Source organism: Mobula hypostoma, chromosome 3 (assembly GCF_963921235.1).
Source record: "Mobula hypostoma chromosome 3, sMobHyp1.1, whole genome shotgun sequence".
Lineage (NCBI taxonomy): Eukaryota > Metazoa > Chordata > Chondrichthyes > Myliobatiformes > Myliobatidae > Mobula > Mobula hypostoma.
The window spans coordinates 97,600,584-97,624,900 of NC_086099.1; the positions used below are offsets into that span (position 1 = coordinate 97,600,584).

General features: G+C 41.8%; 1 protein-coding gene across 3 annotated transcripts in view; it reads right to left on the reverse strand.

Annotated features, from left to right (window-relative positions):
• The window catches only part of ptpn13 (protein tyrosine phosphatase non-receptor type 13), a 262,225-nt gene that overhangs the window by 211,472 nt on the left and 26,436 nt on the right, over nt 1-24,317 (reverse strand). The window lies entirely within an intron of this gene.

Here is a 24,317-nt window from a genome sequence, read left to right on the forward strand (position 1 = left end):
CTCCCTTACCACCATTCAGAGCCCCAAACAGTCCTTCCAGGTGAGGCAACACTTCACCTGTGAGTCGACTGGGGTGATATACTGCGTCCAGTGCTCCCGATGTGGCCTTTTATATATTGGCGAGACCCGACGCAGACTGGGAGACCGCTTTGCTGAACATCTACGCTCTGTCCGCCAGAGAAAGCAGGATCTCCCAGTGGCCACACATTTTAATTCCACATCCCATTCCCATTCTGACATGTCTATCCACGGCCTCCTCTACTGTAAAGATGAAGCCACACTCAGGTTGGAGGAACAACACCTTATATTCTGTCTGGGTAGCCTCCAACCTGATGGCATGAACATCGACTTCTCTAACTTCCGCTAAGGCCCCACCTCCCCCTCGTACCCCATCTGTTACTCATTTTTATGCACACATTCTTTCTCTCACTCTCCTTTTTCTCCCTCTGTCCCTCTGAATATACCTCTTGCCCATCCTCTGGGTCCCCCCCCCTTGTCTTTCTTCCCAGACCTCCTGTCCCATGATCCTTTCGTATCCCCTTTTGCCCCTATCACCTGTCCAGCTCTCGGCTCTATCCCTCCCCCTCCTGTCTTCTCCTATCATTTTGGATCTCCCCCTCCCCCTCCAACTTTCAAATCCCTTACTCATTCTTCCTTCAGTTAGTCCTGACGAAGGGTCTCAGCCTGAAACGTCAACTGCACCTCTTCCTACAGATGCTGCTTGGCCTGCTGCGTTCACCAGCAACTTTGATGTGTGTTGCTTCAAAATATTAGTGTTTTTTTCCTCTTACGGGCTTTTGGTTTATTTAGTGAATTATGATGGTTATATAAACAACAAGACACAACACTAGCAAAACAATAAGAACATCTTATCTTGCTTGTGTTAAGAATATTTTGAATACACTTTACATTATAATTAAGTAGATATACACTAAAAACCCTTACGGGAAAATCACGCTTAAGATTTTGAAGCAAATGCAAATAATAATATTACTACCCTGTTCCCAACTACAGATCTCAACTCCTTAAATAAAATAAAACCATTGTTAATTTGTTATCCATACACAATCTAATTTCTACACTTCATTATTCCATGCATATAATGTTCATATTTTGTCATTCGTATGCAAATACATTTAACTGGAATCCAAGAAATTAATAAAAATCTACTCCATTTTGGCAAACAAGCCATCAGAACTACCACAAAATAGTCTGGAAAAACTGTCAAAGTGTAAATAAGACAATAAGACACAGGAGCAGAATTGGTCCATTTGGCCCATTGAGTCTGTTCTGCCATTCAATCATGGCTGAACCTTTTTTCTCCTCCTCAGCCCCACTTCCTGGCCTTCTCCCCATAACCTTTGATGCCATGTCTAATTAAGAACCTATTAAGCTCTGCCTTAAATACACAGCAGCCTGTGGTGCTAAATTCCACAAATTCTTCACCCTCTGGCTAAAGGAATTTTTCTGCATCTCTGTTTTAAATTGATGTCCCTCTATCCTGAGGCTGTGTCCTCTTGTCCCAGACTCCCCCACCATGGACTATATAAAAAACACACAGGCCAGGCTGTCCCTTAAGGAAACCATGCTGACTTGTTCTGTCTTGTCCTGTGTCACCAAATGCTTCCTAACCTCATCCTTAACAATTGACTCCAACATCCTCCCAATCACTGAGGTCAGGCTAACTGGTCTATAATTTCCTTACTGCAGCCTTCCTCCTTTCTTAAAGAGTGGAGTGATATTTGTAATTTTCCGGTCCTCTGGCACCATACCAGTGTCCAATGATTTTTTTTTGAAAGATCACTACTAATGCTTCTACAATCTCTACTTGCTACTTCTTTCAGAACACCAGAGTGCAGTTCATCTGGCTGGGTGACTAATGTACCCTTAGATCTTTCAGCATTTTGAGCACCTTCTCCCTTGTAATAGTAACTGCATCCACTTCTCTTCCCTCACACCATCAATACTCATTTCAAAGAAATAAAGATGAGATTAACTTTACTTGTCACATGTACATGAAAGCCTACAGTGAGAATAGCATACTTTATACTTTATTGTGGCCAAACAATTGATATTAGAACTACAATCATCACAGCGACATTTGATTCTGCGCTTCCCGCTCCCTGGATTACAAATCGATAGTAAATATTAAAAATTTAAATTATAAATCATAAATAGAAAATAGAAAAATGGAAAGTAAGGTAATGCAAAAAAACCGAGATGCAGGTCTGGATATTTGGAGGGTACGGCCCAGATCCGGGTCAGGATCCGTTCAGCAGTCTTATCACAGTTGGAAAGTAGTTGTACCCAAATCTGGCTATACGAGTCTTCAAGCTCCTGAACCTTCTCCTGGAGGGAAGAGGGACGAAAAGTGTGTTGGCTGGGTGGGTTGTGTCCTTGATTATCCTGGCAGCACTGCTCCGACAGCATGCGGCGTAAAGTGATTCAAGGGTGGAAGATTGGTTTGTGTGATGTGCTGCGCCGTGTTCACGATCTTCTGCAGCTTCTTTTGGTCTTGGACAGGACAATTTCCATACCAGGTTGTGATGCACCCTAGAAGAATGCTTTCTACGGTGCATCTATAAAAATTAGTGAGGGTTTCAGGGAACAGGCCAAATTTCTTCAGTTTTCTCAGGAAGTAAAGGCGCTGGTGGGCCTTCTTGGCAGTGGACTCTGCTTGGTTGGACCAAGCCAGGTCATTTGTGATATTGACCCTGAGGAACTTAAAGCTGTTCCACTTGCGCACCACTGATGTAAATTGGGTCATGCGGTCCACTACTCCTTCTGAGGTCAACAACCAATTCCTTCATCTTGCTGATGTTGAGGGATGGGTTATTGTCTTTGCACCATGCCACCAGGTTCTTAATTTCCTCTCTGTACTCAAACTCATCGTGACCTGATGCATTTACATCAAATCAAATCAGCAACAACTGTGCTGAGCAATCGGGAAGTGTCGCTATGCTCTTATCACCAACCTAGCATGCCAACAATTCACCAACCCTAACCAGGTCTCTTTGGGTTGTCGGAGAAGACTGGACACCCCGAGGAAACCCACGTGACCCTGGGGAAAATGTACAAATTCCTTACAGACAGCGGTGGGAATTGACCCCTGATCTTACAGCTGGCCAATGTTCCCTCCAAGGTGTGAGCGTGCACGCATCTTTTGCTACTAGCACACAAAGGAATTTAAACTGTGCACAAAAGGTTGTCACCCTCTACCCCAATGGCATGTTAAGGATATTTCATGATTATACACAATTACAATTCATTTTCAGATTTCTGATGCGGACGGTGCTGACATATAGTTTGCAATGATTTGTCTGCAGATTTTAGAACTGGCTTATTTATACAATTTTTATTGAAGAAATTATTGATTCACTATGTCAAATTCCAAAGAAGTAAAGGATGTGAAGTGCAAATAGAACTGCTGGTTCATTGAAAGCAAATTGGCTTCATGAAGACCAATTTGAATAAATTTTAATGAATGGCTGATTTGAAGAGCTTGAGAGTGGCTTTGGGCTGGGCAATGAAATCTGGGCCCAGAGCCTTTCACAGCAATACTGCCTGGATCCTAGTGCGAGGCACAATGCGCTATTTAGATCATTTAAACGCCGGCCCAGTTTGAAGGCGAAAGCTGGTTTTGCAAGCTCTCCGTGATGTTCTCTCCTCTCTCCAGGGCATGGAGCTTCTTGCTGTTTCGTTGTTGGGTCAATTTAAACACTGGCCCAGATAGACTGAAAAGACAAGGTGTTGGTCGGGGCAGGAACTGATTTCGCTCGTTCTCTGCAATGGTCATCTCCATGGTGCTGAGGCTATGAAGACTGCCCCAGCTGCTGTGGCCTATGCCCGCTAATATGATGAAATGATAAGCGAGGCTTTGGGGCTACTCCAGGCTGCTCCAGGGTTCGGGTCTGAGGACTCAATTTTGGTTCGGAATGCTGTTGTTCACTTGAAATGTTTGCATAATTTTTATTTATTTTTCTTTCTCTTGCAAATCGGATGTTGGTCTTTTATTTTTATTCCTTTTTTAAAATTGGGTTGTTTTGGTTTTCTTGCTTTGTGGTTACCTGTGAGCAAGCAAATCTCAAGGTTCTATAATTTATACGTTCTTTGATAATAAATGAATCCTGAATCTTGAAGCAGTAGAAACAGCTACACCGAAAGCTTATGGGATCAGGAATGTGCAGCCATGAGAAATATTCAGACACCCCACCTCTCCCGGAAGATCCGGGATCTCCCGCATATCGATAGTGGCTCCCTGACGCCCAGAAATTATATACAATATCCCGGAAATAGATTTTTTTGAGAGGGAGAGGGAGAGCGAGCATCGTGATTGGTCTCCCTTCGTGCTAAGAGTGGTCCCCAACCACCAGGCCATGAGGAAACAATATGATTTGGCGATATGAAACAATATGAGTCATTTGCACCTTTCCTCATTCCCTGTCACGCACTGTTGAACTTGAACGCACGCGAGGTCATTACCTGCGCATCATCCGTGTCAGCGCGGGAAGGAGATCAACTCCTCGAGCTTGTAAATGACAACGAGCTGAAAAGTTTGTTTGACATAATATCTCTGCCGGCATTCTGGATCAAAGTCAAGGCTAAATATCCTGAGATAGCCACGAAGCACTGAAAACGTTGCCTCCATTTCCAACATCATATTGCTGCGAAGTGGAGTTTTCTGCAATGAATGCAACGAAAACTAAATTGCGGAATAGACTGAACATAAGGAACCCCCTTCGAGTATCGCTGTCTCCCCTCATCCCTCAATGGGACCGTCTTGTTGCAGGAAAACAAGCCCAGGGCTCGCACTGATTCAGCGATATTGATGTGTTGCAATAATCTTATATGTTCATACGGAGAAAATATGCGCTGTGTGTTTAATATCCAAACGTTACATAAAATGTTATGATACTATTGACTTATCACCTATCTTCCGGTCGTGATTAACACCCGCCCCCACCCCCTGGTTGGCTGGTCCGCAAGAATATTGTCAATATTAAACCGGTCTGCGGTGCAAAAAATGTTGGGGACCCCTGCTAAGTAGACCTATCAGTTTTCTCTGTGGGCGGGCTTTACAGTCAACCTCAAAAATAATGACAGTGTTGCTCGCTGCACTGTTTGCAACAGTGACTTTTCTATTGCCCATGGTGGGTTAAAATGTAAAAGACATGTTGAGGTGAGCTTAACAGGTGTCATTACAGCATAGCTAACATTATTTAAACTAGCTGGCTAGCTGCTAAGGAGCTACGCTATTGATGTCCTACGTCATGAGGCCAAACTCCCTGTAGACTTGCTTAAAGTTGTAATAGAATAAACATGATAATAAAATGTAATATAAGTACATATTTTAATGTCACATTTGCTGTATATACCCAACTTGGTTTACAGATTAGACAAAATCATTGAACAAAGTCTTACATACACCCTTGGAGGTTGACGGGCGGGGGTGGGGCGGGGTGCTACCTCCCTGAAATGGTGGTGATACCTCCCTGAAATGAGTTTTTGCAGGGTGGGATGTCTGAATATTTATGTACAGTACAGAAACTGGAGCTAGTTGTGTGTATTGTCCTGTTGCAAAAATTGCTCGAGAATTTATAAGTGGAAACTTGAGTTTTTAAAAGCATCATTTAGCAAACAAATCACTTATGGACGGTGTGCAAGCGATTTGGCAAAAAAAATCCTTCTTACCCACTGAAAGCCTGCTACTTATGTTTTGTGAGAGTGCAGATGAATGAGAGTGAAAATGATCAAACCCAGAGGAGATCAAAGTTCAAAGCCCTTTACTAGCTGTTAAAATGAATAATTCTACAAATAAATTTCAGTGCGCACATGTTGTTATCACTGGGCAAAAAGTTGCACAGCAAAAGATTTTTGCACACTCTGGTCATTACAATTTAGAATGAACTTTGCAGCTAGAGCTGTAAAGCAATGCACTAACTGCTATGCTACAGTGCACCCCTCCTGTATATTAAAATATAATTGAGATCGCAAATTGTATATAATAATACGTCTAAGGTTTAAAATTACAGGGGTAATATTTTTTTCCCCAGGGAAGCTCATCCTCTCTAACTATTTATAGATGAGGGCTGGCCAGACTGCAGTTGAAATCTAGTGTCTGTGCACAAATGATATGACTCCTGGAAAAATCATCATGCATGTTGGCTTGCATTTAATTCACCAGTGAACGCAATCAATAAAATTGCACAATAGCTAACTATACATTACTTTGTTCAGGAAATGTCTAGCTGGACATCTTACTCTCCTTCCACCATCTGAACCAAGTTCCCTTCTAAAGTGAAATCTGATTATGAAAATTAGCAATCTTGCCCAAGTACAACGAAATGCAAAAGTATACATGACCGTTTATGCAGGTGTCTGAAAGTACTGCTTGGCCTGAAAATCAGTAAGAATATTTCATGCTTATTTGTTTAAAGATATCAACTAAACAAATATAAAAACACTGCAAAAGATCAGTTCTCTGACATGCACTATATAAAAAAAAATTAGAAGTTCTCCAAAGTTTCAATCCTGGGTTAAATTATTGTTTGCATTTGCCAGACTACAAATAAACTATACTGCTAATGACTATGATACTAGGAGCAATGCAAGGTAAAGGGGGCACCATATCACTGGAAAACTACCCCCACCCACTCAAAGCATGTAGCTTGCCAGACAACTACAAAAGCAGCATTGAGGCAGCAGTGAAGATAATTGTCCAGACTGTCTTGATGCAATTAGAGTTGCAGAGTGGCACTCAAACAAAGTAGATTATCAATTTAAATGCACAATACAAGAGTCTGTTTGCATTGCTAAATCATTCACACAACAATGCAAATCTTTGATTTCTACATACTGCAGAGCAGAGCAAATTCTACAATCATAGACAATTTTACCAAGTTAATAAAAACATGTAAACTGATCTGCTTTACTTACAAAAATAAGTCTTATTTTAGGCAGCACCACAACAGCCTAAGACAATCTGATACATGGCATTATCAAGAAATATTACTGACCTGAAATGTTCATAATTTTTTCTTCAAAAGTTCAAAGTAAATAAATTATGCGTATGTTACTATACATTTATTTTGCAATTCATTTCCTTGCAAGCGTAAGAAAAAATACAATTTTTATGAAAAAATACATAAACAGACAAAAACTGACAAACAACCAATGTGCAAAAGTCAACAAATCTTGCAAATAAAAATAAACATGACAATATGAGTTGTAAAGAGTAATTGAAAATGAGTCTGTAGGTAGTGAAATCACTTCGAGCTGTGATGAGTGAGTTAGAAACTCTGGTTCAGGAATAGGTGTTCCTGGATCTGGTGTTGTGGGACCCAAGGCTCCTGTACTTTCTGCCAGATATTAGTTGCAAAAAGATGGCATGACTTGAATGGTGGGAGTCTTTGATGATGGATGCTGCTCTTTTGTGGCTACACTCCAATAAAATGTACTCAATAGTGGGAGAGCTTTGCCTGTGATGGACTGGGCTATATCCACCAATTTCTGCAGCTGTTTCAGTTCCTGGGCACTAGTGTTTCCATAACAGGACATGATGCAACCAGTCAGGATACTGCCCACTGTGCATCTATGGAAGTTTGCCAAAATTTTCGGTGACATACCAAATCTATGAAGATTTCTAGCCTTCTTTAGATGCTGGTCCCAGGACAGCTTCTCTGATAAACTGATGCCAAAGAATTTAAAGTTACTGAGCCTCTCCACTTCTAGTCTCCAAATGAGGACTGGCTCATGGACCTCTGGCTTCTTCCTTCTGTAATCAATAAACAGCTCTTTGGTTGTGCTGATGTTGAGTGAGAGGTTGTTGTTGTTGTGGTACCATTCAATTAAATTTTCAGTCTCCCTTCCTGTGTACCGATTCATCACTACCATTGATTTTGCTAATAACGGTGGTGTTGTCGGCAAACTTAAACATGGAATTTGGGCTGTATCTAGCCACACAATCATAAATATAAAGTGAGTAGAACAGGGGGCTAAGCACACAGCCTTGTGGTGCATCTCGGCTGATGGTGAATGCGTCAAAAGGAACCACCTAGCCACTAAGTTTCCCAACAGATTTTAATTTAATCTTTGTTGTGTTTTCATAATGTTTGCTTAACACTTCAGGTGTTATCTCACAGTAACAGGGATTGTGAATCTTTTTTTCCCTGTTATTTCATTTTATCAATAAACTTCTCATGAGAGCTGCATGTACAGGTGTACAGAGAAGTTGCGAAACATTACTAAATGTAATCAGGGGCAGGAAATACATTAGGCTTCAAAGGTGTTTATTACCCTGGTTTCAAAGTATTCTATTGGAAAATGATTCTTGCAGTGTACAAACATTAAACTTCAATTGCCCTGCAAACTTCCATTAAAATAACAACGTCAGGAGACCACAGCCAGTTTGTCCTGGTGGTGCTCACTTCTGAAGGTTGTATACACACCAAATTAAACATTTCCAATCTTGTAGTTCTTTCCCATATTAGTGCAAGTTCAAGGGTGCTGTGCACCAATCAAGTATAACTCATTCTAGTTAGTAAAGTCATACCCGTATCTTTTGGGATGGTGTTCACCTACGATTGGAAGTTGTTCCACAGCTTGGAGAGCACTTTGTGCTAGAATATCAGGCCAAATATGACAACAGCAAGCACCTGACAGCTGAAGATAGGTTTTCTGATTTCCACTCTTAAACAAAAGTGAAGTATTACTCCAGATGATGTTACTGGAAATTCAACTCCAGGAACAAAACCCCAAAGATCAGCGGATAAATTGCAAGATTCCCACTACCATATTTCCCATACTCAATTAGTATTTAATTGGCTTGGAAACAGTACAGCACCATACTGATTCCTGGGAAAGAGCAGGTGGTCCTACGATTGAGTAAGGAGAGTTATTAATAACTTGTTTAGAAGAATGAGAAGCAAACTCATTGAAATATGCAAACTCCAAGAGGAAATGAGGATAGAAGCTGATTGTCTAAAACTAGTCAACACAGTTGCCTGATAAGGGTGAGCCATTTAGGACTGTGAATGGGAATACATTTCTTTATTTTGCAGGGGGGTGGATTGGAGTTATATATTTTCTGATGCTCAGGCTTCAAATGCATTTAACGTTGACATTGATGCATGCTTTTGGCTACTAAGCAATTAAAATTTGGGGGAACAGGTAGGAAACAGCCAGAAACTTATTGAAACTTTTGGGAAGCTGACACAAAGAGGTTTTCATGATCCACTAATATTTTTAATAGTTTTGTATCTCAGCTACTCCATTTTTAGTGGTGAATATTCAATTTCTGAAACAGTTTGCAGATGACCTCTGCAAAGATACCCAGCCTGACATACTTGTGCACTCATTCCAATTACATGCCCGGCTTTGGCCATTTTTACGATGCCGTGAGCTCATGATTTCTCTAGCAGTGGACAAAGAATGGTAATACCTCTGAATGTCATAGGGAAATGATTGGACTCCTTCCAGTAGAGCATGATCATTAGAAGTCACAATGGCAGCATCAAAAGCTACCTATCTGAAAACTGGAAAAATCCAGTAGAAAGGCAAGAAAGGAATAACTTTGTCTGAGCTCATATTCACTGGTGGAGCTCCTGGTCTGAACCATAAGGATAAGACTCACCCCTATCAAAATTTTCATTATGCTTCTTTCTTGATAATATTCTACAGTAACCTGTGAAATTTTATCAAGAACACTGCCCTCATTATGGGCAGATTTCGTAAGACACATAAAGTAGGATTCGTTGTGGAGTGCAATGACAGTCTTTCTGAGGATCCCAGCCGATGCCAGGACAAGGTCTGTTCGTATTGGCCCTATGGCTTGATTGCATGGCAATTCGTTATGCCTGGTGCTCAAAAGAAGAATCAGATAGTATGGTTTTAATTTCTCAGAACTCATCCATTCATCTGGCAAAACGGCATTTATGCAGTAGGGAGAGTAGGCTGCAATAATTCACGGGACCTTCCTGGGTACACATCATTAATCATAAAGATTTTTTTTTGCAGTGGTCACCAACCATTTGTATTTTCAGAGAGCGACTACATTTTTAATGAACAGCTAGGGTTTTATGCATGTGCAAGCTACAGGAAGACTACTGTCTAAGGAAATTCTCATGACTTCCCTGTCTGCGGTCCTCTTCTAGAAGGATGAATTCCCCTCTCAGTTGCATCATGAATGCCATGGTTTCATGCAATAGTGAAGTACGTCACCAGCCACTGCATGGAATGAAACAGGGACCAAGTAGTTCAGACCACTGTGACCTTTATCCCACCTGCATTCTAAGCACCAGCACACTGACAGATCCTTGCCTGCAGCGTGTGATATATCTCAGTGACGTTGTTTTGAAATTATTAACAAGGTTACTGCCAGACCATTTCTCCCCCTCCTCCTTCTGCCTATGTCACTTGGCAAGCTGTCTTAGAGCCCTCCCACATCTTCCTGGTTGTGGCCCAGTGAGAGCACTTTTAAAGCAGCTTACTGCTCAAAGATTTGGTGATATTCAATTTAATGACAAGTGTAAAATATTGTGAACCTGGCAGCTCCAAGGTTTAGCACACTCAGCACAAATGAGCTCCTCCTCAATTCACACAGAATGCTAGAGGAACTCAGCAGACCAGGCAGCATCTATGGAAAGAGAGTACTGTCGACGTTTTGGCACGCATGTTGCCTGGCCTGCAGTTCCTCCAGCATGTTGTGTGTGTTACTCGGATTTCCAGCATCTGGACATTTCCTCTCCTCAAATCAATCCAATCCATTCAAGAAAACAAAGATCATTTTAAAGCCCAGATGTAAGGCCCCCTCCCTTCACCGCATGTTAAGTAGTTCAATGAAGCCCAGTGTAGTAGGATTATTGCCCAAGGTTTATCACCACTGCTTACTATGTAGACTACACATTTGAGCATGCAATGCAAGATTCTCTGTTAACAAGCATCGAGAGATACATAAATATTATTTTGAACAGCAGTCAAAATGCACACAAATGGTTGCAAAGGCACAAATGAATTGCACTATACAACTGAGTATATAGTTCATAATCTCCATTGGAAAATAAAATCACTGACAACATTTGAAGCGACAGCACACATGATCAGATGTTCACACCCCATTCGGATCTGGTCTGAACCAGGTGTGCTTCAAACTTTATTGATGGTGGACTGCAAACATGGGAAAGCAATCAGCAACATCTTGTAAACAACTTAAAGTGCAGCCGAAATGTGGAATCCAGATTTTGGAAAGTGATTCACCAATACCAGGAGTCTGGAAAACTGAAACTGAAGTTCCAATCATCAACTCTCCATGCTAACCACGCCCCCCCCCTCAAATTAACCCCAGACACTACCCACTCCCACCTTCTCACTCCGCCTCTTGGAATTTAGAGTGAAACCAGAAGTCTAACTGCTTAGTGACAAGCTGATGAAAAGTTTAAATTACCACAGACAGAGCAAGTGAAAAACTTGGAAGACTACTGTTTTAGTTTGCATGTCCTACTGTAACCAATGATAGAAGCGGAATTCAAATAAACATTTTTTTTTAAAAAGGAACGTTTAATGGCATTTGGGGGAAAAGAGTAAAATAGGACCGGTGTTTCAAAATCGAGTATAACAATGAGAACATGATACCACATAACAGGACAGGAGCTAGTTATTTGCATTTCACCCATACTGGCCTGCTGTTCTGGTTTCATCACAAATAATTAAATGATCTAAAGCAGTCATGGCATTTGATATAATAAAAGCTGCAGAGTTAATGCACCTTGTTATATTTACAATTTTTTTGAGGAACAGAGCGTATTCTCATGAATGGAACCATTTATACAGGCAGCAGAAAAAGAACAAGGACGTAAATATCTCCAGTTATCTTTTATGTTGCCACTCATACTGTGGATTCTGTTTAATTGGGACACATCAGAACCAGAACATTTTGGCCCAGTTAAGCGACTGTCCCAATTTGCCGAAGTTTCATGGAAATAGTTAAAAAGGTATACAGAAAAAGACAGTAACAAATTACTTACATGAAATGCAGAACAAGTTATAATGCCACCAACAGTACTACAGTGTTACACTATTACAGTGTGAAATAAAACTATCAGTTCCTAATATTTACTGGAGGAATTTGTTCAGTGTATGCAATGAACAAAATCAGCACAGGCACCTAGTACAGATAAGAACTGGCTTCATAAAATGCTGTAGATGATTGCATCCTCCAAATCTTCATTTTCATTGCAACATTCAAGATGATTGTTGATACCTTCAAATTTATCATAGTTCATAACTTGTTGAAGTAGTTAAATGGTTTCATTTTCACTCCGGGCCATTTCTGGCATCTCCAAGCCTGAATGTTTGAAACCACATGAGCAAATCTGTTTTGATTTGTCTTGCTGCTTATTTCTTTCCAACTATCAGTGACAAAAATCATCACAGGTTTTTGAACACAAACACATGCAATTGACGCTATCTAAAAACTGTTCGTTCTGAGCATGGTGTAGCATCCCAACAGGCACACAAGTGCGCACAAGTACTAGTAAGATACTAGTAAGAACCTGTTCAGCAACAGTCTCCTGCCCCAATTACGTGGCATTGTGTCCCAAATAAACAAAGCGAATCATGACAATTTTCTCCATTAGTTTCTGTTCTTTAAGAGTAGTGCCAAATAAACCAGCAGTCCCCAACCACCAGGCCACAAAGCATGTGCTACTGGGCTACGAGGAAACGATATGATTTGGCGATATGAGTCAGCTGCACCCTTCCTCATTCCCTGTCACACCCACTGCTGAGGTTGAACGCACACGAGGTCATTACCCACGCGTCATCCATGTCAGCAGGGGAAGGAGATCAACTCCTCGAGCTTGCAAGTGACAGCAGGCTGAAAAGTATGTTTGACATAACATCTCTGCCAGCATTCCTGATCAAAGTCAAGGCTAAATATATCTTGAGATAGTCACGAAAGCACTGAAAACGTTACTTCCATTTCCAACACATCTCTGCAATGAATGCAATGAAAACTAGATTGCGGAATAGACTGGACATAAGGAACCCCCTTCAAGTATCATTGTCTCCCGTCACCCCTCGATGGCACCATCTTGTTGTAGGGAAACAAGCCCAGAGCTCCCACTGATACAGCGACATTGGTGTGTTGCAATGATTTTATACGTTCATACGGGATGTGTGTTTAATATCTAAACGTTACTTAAAATGTTATGATGCTATTAACTTATAAGTGACTTATAATTGACTTATCACTATATTCATGCGAAGAAAATATGCGCTGTGTGTTCAATATTAAATTCGTTAGATAAACCCTTTTAGAAAGGAAATTGAGTGTATTAGCCACTTATCACCTATATTCCGGTCGTGATTAACCCCCCACCCAACCCCCGGTCAGAATCACCAAAGACAATTTGTAGAAAAAAAATCGGCACGTACACGCATGCGCACTGGTGCCCGTGCAAGGCTTCATGGTCATTGTAGTCTTTCTCGGGGTAAACAACGTATTTGACTGCTACTCTTGTCCGTTGGCAACCCTACCACCACCCCTCCCCCCCACCAGGTCGGCCGGTTTGCAAGAATATTGTCAATAATAAACCGGTCTGCAGTGCAAAAATGGCTGGGGAGCCCTGAAATAAGCCATTGCCCTGATTAACTGAAGACACAATTAACTAGAATCCAATGTATTTGGAAATACACTGTTCCAATACTTTTGGTATTTCTGGTCACTAAGATATTCCAATAAATAATTATACCAAAAATGCGGGAATCTTTTCCTCAGAATACCAAATTAATTGCAACATTCTAATTCAAAATATAAAGGCAATGCAAGGGATCTAGAGATTGCGCTGTGTTCCTCACAGGAACTGCATTTACTAAATAAACCACTCAATTAAAGCTCAGCTGAACATATGGGAACCCACACACACACACAACTCGTCCGTTTGCTCTTTTAATAGAAATGGGTCAGGGAGCAGCCACTTCTCTCCAGAGGCAGATCAAGAAGTAAAATGTCTTGGAGGCACTGTTCTCCCATTGAAATGAAATTTGACTTTCATCACTTGCTGCTGAAATTCCTAGAATTCAGGAAATCCAGCAACTGAAGCAAGGTAGGACTGATTAGTTCATTCACTGAAGCAACTTAATGGTGCTGATAGGAGGCAGGAGGCGGCTCACTCATCAGTTTCATTGTTTGCTGTTAGAACTGGGTAGAGCAGCACCTGTAGAGGGAAAAGGATAGTCAATGTTTCAGCTTGAGATTCTACATCAGGACTGAAAGCGTAGAGGGAAGATAGCCAGTACATGGAAGTAAGAGGAAGACTGGAAGACGAAAGGTGGAACTAGACCGGGATATTCAGGATGGGGTCAACAGAAGCTTAATATTGAGACAGAGATGGAACCAGATGAGGAAGAGGGAAAGAATAGAAAAAGTGAACAAAGGGAGAGTTGACACTGGATGGGCTGATGGGAGTAGGAAAGGAACAATGGAACACAGGGGAAGTGAATTTCCTGACATTCAAAAATTTAAAATTTTTAATACTGCCATATAAATTGGCAGATAACCCAAGTGAAATATGAATATATAATTTGCATTTGGCTTCCACTCTGGTAGTGGAGAAGGCAGAGAACAGGCAGATTATCATTTTCTCACCCACTAGTTCCCAGGCTTAGCCTCAGTGTGAGACGTCTTTTCCCATCAAACGTCATCCCTCCCCCAAAGTTCCCCAATGCCCGACTTCCTTCCAATCCACACTCTGCCTGCTTTCCAGCCCCATAATCAGCTGAACGTCAGGTGGAACACTTGTAGGAATTTATATCTGGCTTAAATGGTTAATTTCTCTAGTTCTTTGAAAAATCATTACTGCTAGATTTCATGACTGAAACTCTTGCTCTTCCCTTACAAATCACCAAAATTTCTTCTCACACTGGGGCTATCATCAAGCCAAAACTTGTTTTACAATGTATTAAAGTACAGAAGTGTCACTAATTGTCAGAGGCTTGGAGTTAATGTTATATGACTGCCTTCTGATCCAAATCAAGTGTACAATTATCAAGACAGAGGAGATAAGCAGATACTCCCAAGGAGAACATTAGCAATTGAGCCTGCATTACCTACTTAGTAATTTTTCTAAACTGCTTTCATTTAATGTACTTTGAGTTGACCCCAGAAAGGTATGAATATCTGACAGTCCATGACTACATTGAAACTGATATTAAGTGGAGTGCAACATAACCCACAGTAATCATGTGCACTTCACCAAACTACAAGATAAAAACAAATACAAGGAGTCGGCCACTCTTTCCTTGTGCCTGCGCCATTGTTCAATAAGATCCAATGTCAGAAGGAAAGTATTTTTTATTTTAAGAATTCTGAGACAGGATTAATCTAGACTTAGAAAGGCAGAGATTTTTCAAAGATGGCCAGTATGACTGTGCTAGGACTGATCCAATTTAATTACATTGACTGACTTGTTGAAAGGTAAAACTGTTACTTACATACCTCAAGGAGATCTTGTGAGAATGATGTAATGGTCTTTTGGATGTCACCTGATGTAATTTTCCCACCAATGTGAGGTCACGTGATGACCTGTTCACCACGGGTATAAAAGGGGAGACCTCAGATGACGTAGTTAGTTTTCAGTTTTTGGTTTAGTTTTCCAGCTAGAATGTTAGTCTGTCTCCGTTTCTGTTGCGTATTTATTTTATGATGCAGTTTCATTTTTAAAATGGAGTGTTACATTCTGTTGTAAGGTACAATAGTGCTGGACTGGCAATTTTTGCTAGATGTGTTGATGTACCTTTTTCCAGCAGTATTGGAGAGTGAAGACTTTATCTAAGTACAGGATATGAAGGATTAAGAGAAGTCGGGAATGTTCGGCAGTTTAATAAAGGATCGACCTCATTGAATCTTCGTTGAAGTAGCGACCTGCATCGAAGATAACTCTTGCCAAAAGAGCAAGGTAGTTCATACGGGATTTGCTCTCTAGAAGAAATTAAGGTCAGTTGTTTTAAGCTGTTTATTTCCTTCATTGTGAATCCTTTGGACAGAACCAGCAGGAAAGTCGCGTCTATGAAGAAATGCTTCTCCAGAGAAGTCTCTCCCAATTGAATGTACAAATCTGTTGGACTTTCGAATTTACCATTTTAAGAACTGTATCTGACTTTACTGCTTTAAGAACTGTTTTAGCATTTAACGCTTTAAGAACCAGTGCCGAGTGATGATTTGTTGAACGGCCGCATAGCGGTTAACTTCTGGTTAAGGCTTTCATTTGTTTTTTTTAATTATTTATCCGTGTTTAATAAATGTTTGGTTGTTTTTATATAACCTGTCTCGATTGATATTCATTGTTGCCGGTTACGTAACAAAACAAACTGTTTAAATGAGAGCAGTACGATTGATGTGGTCGGTGTTCACTTGGGCTTCTGATATGGTTCCTATGTAAGGCTGGAGAAATGATAGACCTATGGAATCAAAGACAGGTTGGCAAATTGAATCCAAACTTGTCTCAGTAATGGAAGGCAGAGGACAATGATAGAAGGTTGCTTTTGTGATTGGAAGCCTGTAATCAGTGGTGTACCATAAGGATTGATGTTTGGACCCTTGCAGTTTGTCAAATGCATTTGTGGTTTGGTCATCAATGCAAGATTCAAGTTTATTTGCCATGTGTACATTGAAACATACACCCAACGGTCGCCGCACATTCCTGTGCCAACATCGCATACCCCACAATGCTTGCAAGAACAACACATACACAACTAACAGGCAACAGCAAAAACAAACCCCATTCCTCTGTACCAGCCATGCACATATAGCTCTTTAATCCCAGCACCAGCCTCCAGCAGACACAAACTTGGGCCTGCAGACACCGAGCTTCGACCTCCCCAGCGGACCCCCAGAAATTCACAGACTTGGCCCTAGCCAACGGGTCTTGGCTTTTAGGGTCCCAATTCACCCTCGGACCTCGATCCTTGGCATCAATACCAGGACATGTCGATCACTAATAACCAGGCCTCAAATTCCTGACTGGCCGATGGCAGGAACCCAAACACTGGGCCTCGTTCTACAGTCTCACCGACTCATGAACCCCGGAGGTCATCGGATTTCTAACTATGGAGCCTGTTGACAACTCGCTGACCCTGGGGGGTGGGGGGGGGTGTCATCCACTCTCTACCACCCTGACAATCAACCATGGATATGCAGCATATTATCAGTTGCGTAAATTTGCAGGTAACATGAAAATAGTTATGTTGTTGATAATGAGGAGGGTAGGTCACAGGATGAACCTGATCGTTTTTTGTAAATGGACAGGATTAGGGCAGATGGAAATTAATCCCAGTAAGTGTAAAATGTACATTTTGAGAGGACAACACAGTGAAAGCTAGGGCCCTAGGAAACATTGAGGAACAGAGGGACCATGGCTTACAAGTCGAGGATTCCCTGAAAGTGGTAGCACAGATAAATAAGGTGATGAAGAACGCACACATGATTCCTGTCTTCATTAGCTGAGGTTAGAACACAAGAGAAGGGCAATTATATAGTATAACCTTATAAAAGTGTTTGTTAAGTGGCAGCTGGAATTCCGATCACCATACCAGGAAGTCGTGACTGGTGTGCAGAAGAAATTCATCAGGATTTTCCCTGATCTGCAGCTTTTCAGTTTTGAGGAGATATCTGATAAGCTGTATTTGTTTTCCTCGGATAAGAAGAGTCTGGTGGTGGTGATCGGGGGTGGGGGAAATAGCCAATAGAGGGATAAGAGTAGATAATTAAAAATACTTCTACCCAGAGCAGAATTCCAAAAATTCACTACACTCTGCAGTCTGATCCTGAATTGTTGACCCTTTACTCTGACATTGTGATCCTCTGGTTCTGGGCAGCACATACAGGATACACTGATACCAGCATCTAGGCTATAAAGTGCTACAAAAATAAGGTAGAGTTTAATCAGATTACTTGGGTCAGTTTGTTTAACCTTCAGTTCACTCATGCTTTCATAAGCACATGCTTTCTTAGGGAGAGAGGCCAGAACTATACATAATATTCCAGTGTGGTCTCAAGGGACCCCTATAAGCAGCAAGATACCCTTACTCTTGCGCTCATATACTTTGGAGATTAATAACAACAAACTATTTGACTTCTGATCTGCTTTCCTCTCTCAATTAATCAAAAGGTCTAGTAAATACAAAGTAGAGAAAACTTGTTAAAAGATGTTTTTATTTGAATTGTCCAAGGGTAACAAGTAGTTTGCACCTGCAATAACGACCATTGTTAGAAGATATACTATGATTAGGTGCATTATCCAATTGTCTAGAATATACGTTGTTTCACAAAACATATAATTCATTTAAAATAGTAGCTAATTCACACATTAGGAGATGCAGCTCTGGAATTCTTAAAAGGAGCCCAACCTGAATTCAAGTTGATTCATTTGTCCAAATTACAAAAACAAGTTGTTGATTGAGTTTGTTCAACTAGAAAACCAAGTTCATCTGAAAAGCAAAATCATCTCAGAGTACATCCATACTACACCGGATAATTTTGAAAACCAAGCTTTTTCTCTTCATTTTGACCTGTCCACACTGAAATGGCATTTTCATCCCCCGAAAACGGAGATTTTCAGAAACAATCTCCAGAGTGAATAAATCTGAAAACGCCTAATATCCGTTGCAGTGTATACAGGGTAAACAGAGGGATTTAAAAACGCTGTCATGACAACACCACAACAACGTTTTTTCTGCTTCTGCTTGGGATTGCGCAAGCACTGCCGTATGGCTGTTATAACGTGCAATTGGTGTGAACGGCGTGAGAGTTAAATTGTAAAATGAGCTTTTTTGACTATTTAAAAACACTGTCAAGACGTGCCGGAACAGATGGCCACAGCGCGGCATTTCATTGTTTTCTTGAACGCAACCCCCCACATAACCTAACAATTTCAGAACAGACAGCAACGAGACTGAAGCCAGAAGAGTTAGAAATGTACTCACCAAATACTTTGACCCATAGCTTACTGAATAAATAAGTATACTCACTTTGTCCTGTTTTCTGTCCTTGCTTGTATGAAGATGGTTTACCTATTTATGCAAGTACTTCTCTGGCAATAGATGTGTAACAGCCTAATGTAACATTGTATGGAAATACAAGATAACACTAATGTGTTTTATACATTTAACAAGATGCTTTATTAATGCCACAGAGTTAGTCAGTTTTTCAATGTTCGTTGTCAGCCGGGTCATACTGTCTGTGAACTCCCTGTTGGTTGCCTCCATACGCTCTAGTATTTTTTTTAGTTTTAAGTCCTCCTGCGCAAGAGCCAAGAGCAATTCCTTTCAAGTTTTTCTACTCTGTAACGGACAAACGCGCACCAAGTATACCATTTCCTCTTCGCTTGTTTTCTGTGTGTCCTGCGCATGCCCAGGAGGAGGAGATTTGCCCAAATATCCGTCTGATGTGGACAGAGATATTTTGAAAACCGCTTAGTGTGGACACCTGTTGTTTTTACTCAAAACCGGCGTTTTCAAAATTATCCGGCCTAGTGGGGACGTAGCCTCAAAGTCCACAAGATATACACGGTTAGTGGGAAACAATACTAATAATTGCCAAAGGCACAACCAATCCACTTTCCATCTATTTGCTTCATGTTTCTTACCTTTCCTTACTGAGGTGTCAAATAAATGTTAATTAATTCTCAATAGGTTAATGTCTGAGCAGTAATGCCTGGTCTTTTTCTCATGGTCTATGCCATGATTAAGCTACAGCTGTTTATCTCAGTTAATTCTTTTGTTTTTCTCTCATTCTCCCTCTGTGGTATTTCTGCTCACAACATCTGAGGCTACGTCCACACTAGATCAGCTAAGTCCGTAACCGAAGCTTTTTCTCTTTTTGACCCTCCGTCCACACTGAGACGGCGTTTTCCTCCCCCAAAAATGGAGCTTTTCAGAAACACTCTCCAGAGTGAATAAACCTGAAAACGCCTAATGGCCGGCATAGTGTGAACAGGATAACCGGCTATTTTTAAAAATGCTTTCATGACGTGTCAGAACAAATGGTGAAGGCAGCGTGGCATTTCATTGTTTTCTTGAACGCAACCTCCAGCACTGCAAACAACAATTACGGACGGCTTCATGCGTGTGTTGTTTACTTTATTGTCTACGTTAATTTCAACCCCCCGCTCAACCTAACAATTTCAGAACAGATGGCAATGAGACTGAAGCCAGAAGAGTTAAAAATGTACTCACCAAATACTTTGACCCATAACTTACTAATTACTGAATAAATAAGTATACTCACTTTGCCCTGTTTTCTGTTCTTGCTTGTACGGAGGTGATTTACCTATTTATGCAAGTACTTCTCTGGCAATAGATGTGTAACAGCCTAATGTAACATTGTATGGAAATACAAGATAACAATGATGCAGACACGTTTTATACATTTAACAAGGTGCTTTATTGATGTATTGCTTGTGCAAACATTCAATAGATGCAATTGTCACTACTTCCAAAATGTCATTTTTAAGTAGTAGCTTATGTTTGGCACAGACGTGAAAATGTTAAGTCCAAAAAAGGAAGTTTTTGTAAGTTTCCTTGTAAGTGTACATCAACCGTCTCGACTTCACCTCACCTTATTCCTATTCCAACCTCACTCCTTCCGAACGCTCTGCTCTCTACTCCCTCCACACTAATCCTCACCTTACTATAAAACACGCCGATAAGGGGGGTGCTGTTGTAGTCTGGCACGCTGACCTCTACCTTGCCGAGGCACAGCGACAACTCGCGGATACCTCCTCTTATTTACCCCTCGATTGTGACCCCACTAAGGAGCACCAGGCCATTGTCTCCCACACCATCACCGACTTTATCCGCTCAGGGGATCTCCCATCCACTGCTACCAATCTTATAGTTCCCACACCCCGCACTTCCCATTTCTACCTCCTACCCAAGATCCACAAACCTGCCTGTCCTGGCAGACCTATTGTCTCAGCTTGCTCCTGCCCCACCAAACTCGTTTCTGCATACCTTGACACTGTTTTATCCCCCCTTGTTCAATCCCTTCCTACCTATCTTCGTGACACTTCTCACGCTCTTAAACTTTTCGATGATTTTAAGTTCCCTGGCCCCCAACGCTTTATTTTCACCATGGATGTCCAGTCCCTATATACTTCCATCCCCCATCAGGAAGGTCTCAAAGCTCTCCGCTTCTTTTTGGATTCCAGACCTAACTAACTAGTTCTCCTCTACCACCACTCTGCTCCATCTAGCGGAATTAGTCCTTACTCTTAATAATTTCTCCTTTGGCTCCTCCCACTTCCTCCAAACTAAAGATGTAGCTATGGGCACCCATATGGGTCCCAGCTATGCCTGCCTTTTTGTTGGCTTTGTGGAACAATCTATGTTCCAAACCTATTCTGGTATCTGTCCCCCACTTTTCCTTCGCTACATCCACGACTGCATTGGCACTGCTTCCTACACGCATGCTGAGCTCGTTGACTTCATTAACTTTGCCTCCAACTTTTACCCTGCCCTCAAGTTTACCTGGTCCATTTCTGACACCTCCCTCCCCTTTCTAGATCTTTCTGGCTCTACCTCTGGAGACAGCTTATATACTGATGTCTACTGGAAGCCTACTGACTCTCACAGCTATCTGAACTATTCCTCTTCTCACCCTGTCTCTTGCAAAAATGCCACCCCTTTCTTGCAATTCCTCCGTCTTCGCCGCATCTGCTCTCAGGATGAGGCTTTTCATTCCAGGACAAGGGAGATGTCCTCCTTTTTTTAAAGAAAGGGGCTTCCCTTCCTCCACCATCGACTCTGCTCTCAAACATATCTCTCCCATTTCAGACACATCTACTCTCACTCCATCCTCCTGCCACCCCACTAGGAATAGGGTTCCCTTTGTCCTCACCTACTACCCCACCAGTCTCCGGGTCCAACATATTATTCTCCGTAACTTCCGCCACCTCCAACGGGATCCCACCACTAAGCACATCTTTCCCTCCCCCCCACCCCGCTTTCCACAGGGATCGCTCCCTATGTGACTCCCTTGTCCATTCGTCCCCCCCCATCCCTCCCCACCGATCTCCCTCCTGGCACTTATCCTTGTAAGCGGAACAAGTGCTAGACATGCCCTTACATTTCCTCCCATACCACCATTCAGGGCCTCAGACAGTCCTTCCAGGTGAGGAAACACTTCACCTGTGAATCAGCTGGGGTGATATACTGCGTCCGGTGCTCCTTATGTGGCCTTCTATATATTGGCGAGACCCGACGGAGACTGGGAGATCATTTCGCTGAACACCTATGCTCTGTCCGCCAGAGAAAGCAGGATCTCCCAGTGGCCACACATTTTAATTCCACGTCCCATTCCTATTCTGATATGTCTATCCACGGCCTCCTCTACTGTAAAGATGAAGCCACACTCAGGTTGGAGGAACAACACCTTATATTCCGTCTGGGTAGCCTCCAACCTGATGGCGTGAACATTGACTTCTCAAACTTCCGCTAATGCCCCACCTCCCTCTCGTACCCCATCCGTTATTTATTTATATACACACATTCTTTTTCTCTCTCTCTCTCTCTTTTCTCCCTCTGTCCCTCTCACTATACCCCTTGCCCATCCTCTGTTTTTTTCCCCCCCTCCCCCTTTTCTTTCTCCCTAGTCCTCCTGTCCCATGATCCTCTCATATCCCTTTTGCCAATCAACTGTCCAGCTCTTGGCTCCATCCCTCCCCCTCTTGTCCTCTCCTATCATTTTGGATCTCCCCTCCCCCTTTCAAATCTCTCACTAGCTCTTAGTCAGTTCTAGCTCCAGTCAGTTAGTCCTGACGAAGGGTCTCGGCCCGAAACGTCGACTGTACCTCTTCCTAGAGATGCTGCCTGGCCTGCTGCATTCACCAGCAACTTTTAAGTGTGTTTCTTGAACTTCCAGCATCTGCAGATTTCCTTGTGTTTGCGTTTTTAAATTGTAAGTTTCACTTTTACTCAGGTAAAAATAAAATCACTTTTGCCCAGTAACTCCTTTTATTGCACATGTTAAATACAGCAAAATAATACAGAAAGATATGGCAAAAGTAAAGGCAAACAAATGAGGTAACAGGTCACTTTTGCCCAGTAACAAGCCTTATTGCATTTAGTTGCAGCTGTCGTCCCTTTCATCGGTGAAGAGACTATGGCTGTAGGAAATGTTTCCAGGGTGACCCCTCTGTGGGAGTGGAGAAGATGTTGATGGGGCCACCCGGGGGTCTGTGTGCCCGTATGTGTGGCTATTGTAGTGGCTGTGAGGTTGATATAGTGGTGATGAAAAGTACTGGGGGGGGAGCCATCTTAATCCACATCATTGCATATCCCTCTGCAACAGAGTTAGTCAGTTTTTCAATGTTCGTCAGCCGGGTCATACTGTCCATGAACTCCCTGTCGGTTGCCTCCATACGCTCCAGTATTTGTTTTTTGAGTTTTACGTCCTCCTGTGCGAGAGCCAACAGCTGTCTGTCGTTTGGCAATTTCCTTTTAAGTTTTTCTAGTCTGTAACTGGACAAACGCGCACCAGGTCTTTCACAGTGAGATTCCACACCAAACATGTCGCAGCCATCACCTGTTGCTTGGTCCAAACTGTCGGAGTCGGGCGTACTCATCCAAACGGGTGAATTCTGTAGATGTGTCCTGCGCATGCTCAGTAGGAGGAAATTCACCCAAATACCCATTTTAATGTGGATGGAGGTATTTTCAAAAACGCTTGGTGCAGGCGCTTATTGTTTTTATGCGAAACCCACGTTTTCAAATTTATCCGGTCTAGTGTGGACGTAGCTTGAGATACATTACACCAAAAATCAATGGAGCTATTTTACCCACAAATAGCAAAGTTGAACTCAGACTCCCTTGCTCCCAACTACAGGGTGAATTAGTAAAATTACACAACTGGCCTTGTGGATATTTATAATGTAGTCACTCAGCAGAGTGACAGCCATGTTATCAGTGGGGGGAAAAAGGGAACAGAGCTAGAAGTACAATAGAAATACAATAGCTGGCAGTTGTGTAGCTTTTTTTCCACATAGGCTCCAAAATCCTGATCCAAATTAAATTCTTGTCCTCTACGTATTATCCAAGACTCTAGTGGTAAAGCATTTTCTGGCAAGCACTTCACTTGTGTGACATATTCTTGAAAAATTCACTAAAATGAAAACCAGAACATGCAAACTTACAGTGTGCAGGTGCACAAATAAGAACAAAACTAAGTGAAAAAAAAGATTCAACTTCCATTCAAACTTGAAACAGTAACAGATTGGCCAGGACTCAGATGCAATATACTATTGATTTTCATCCAAAATTTTGTA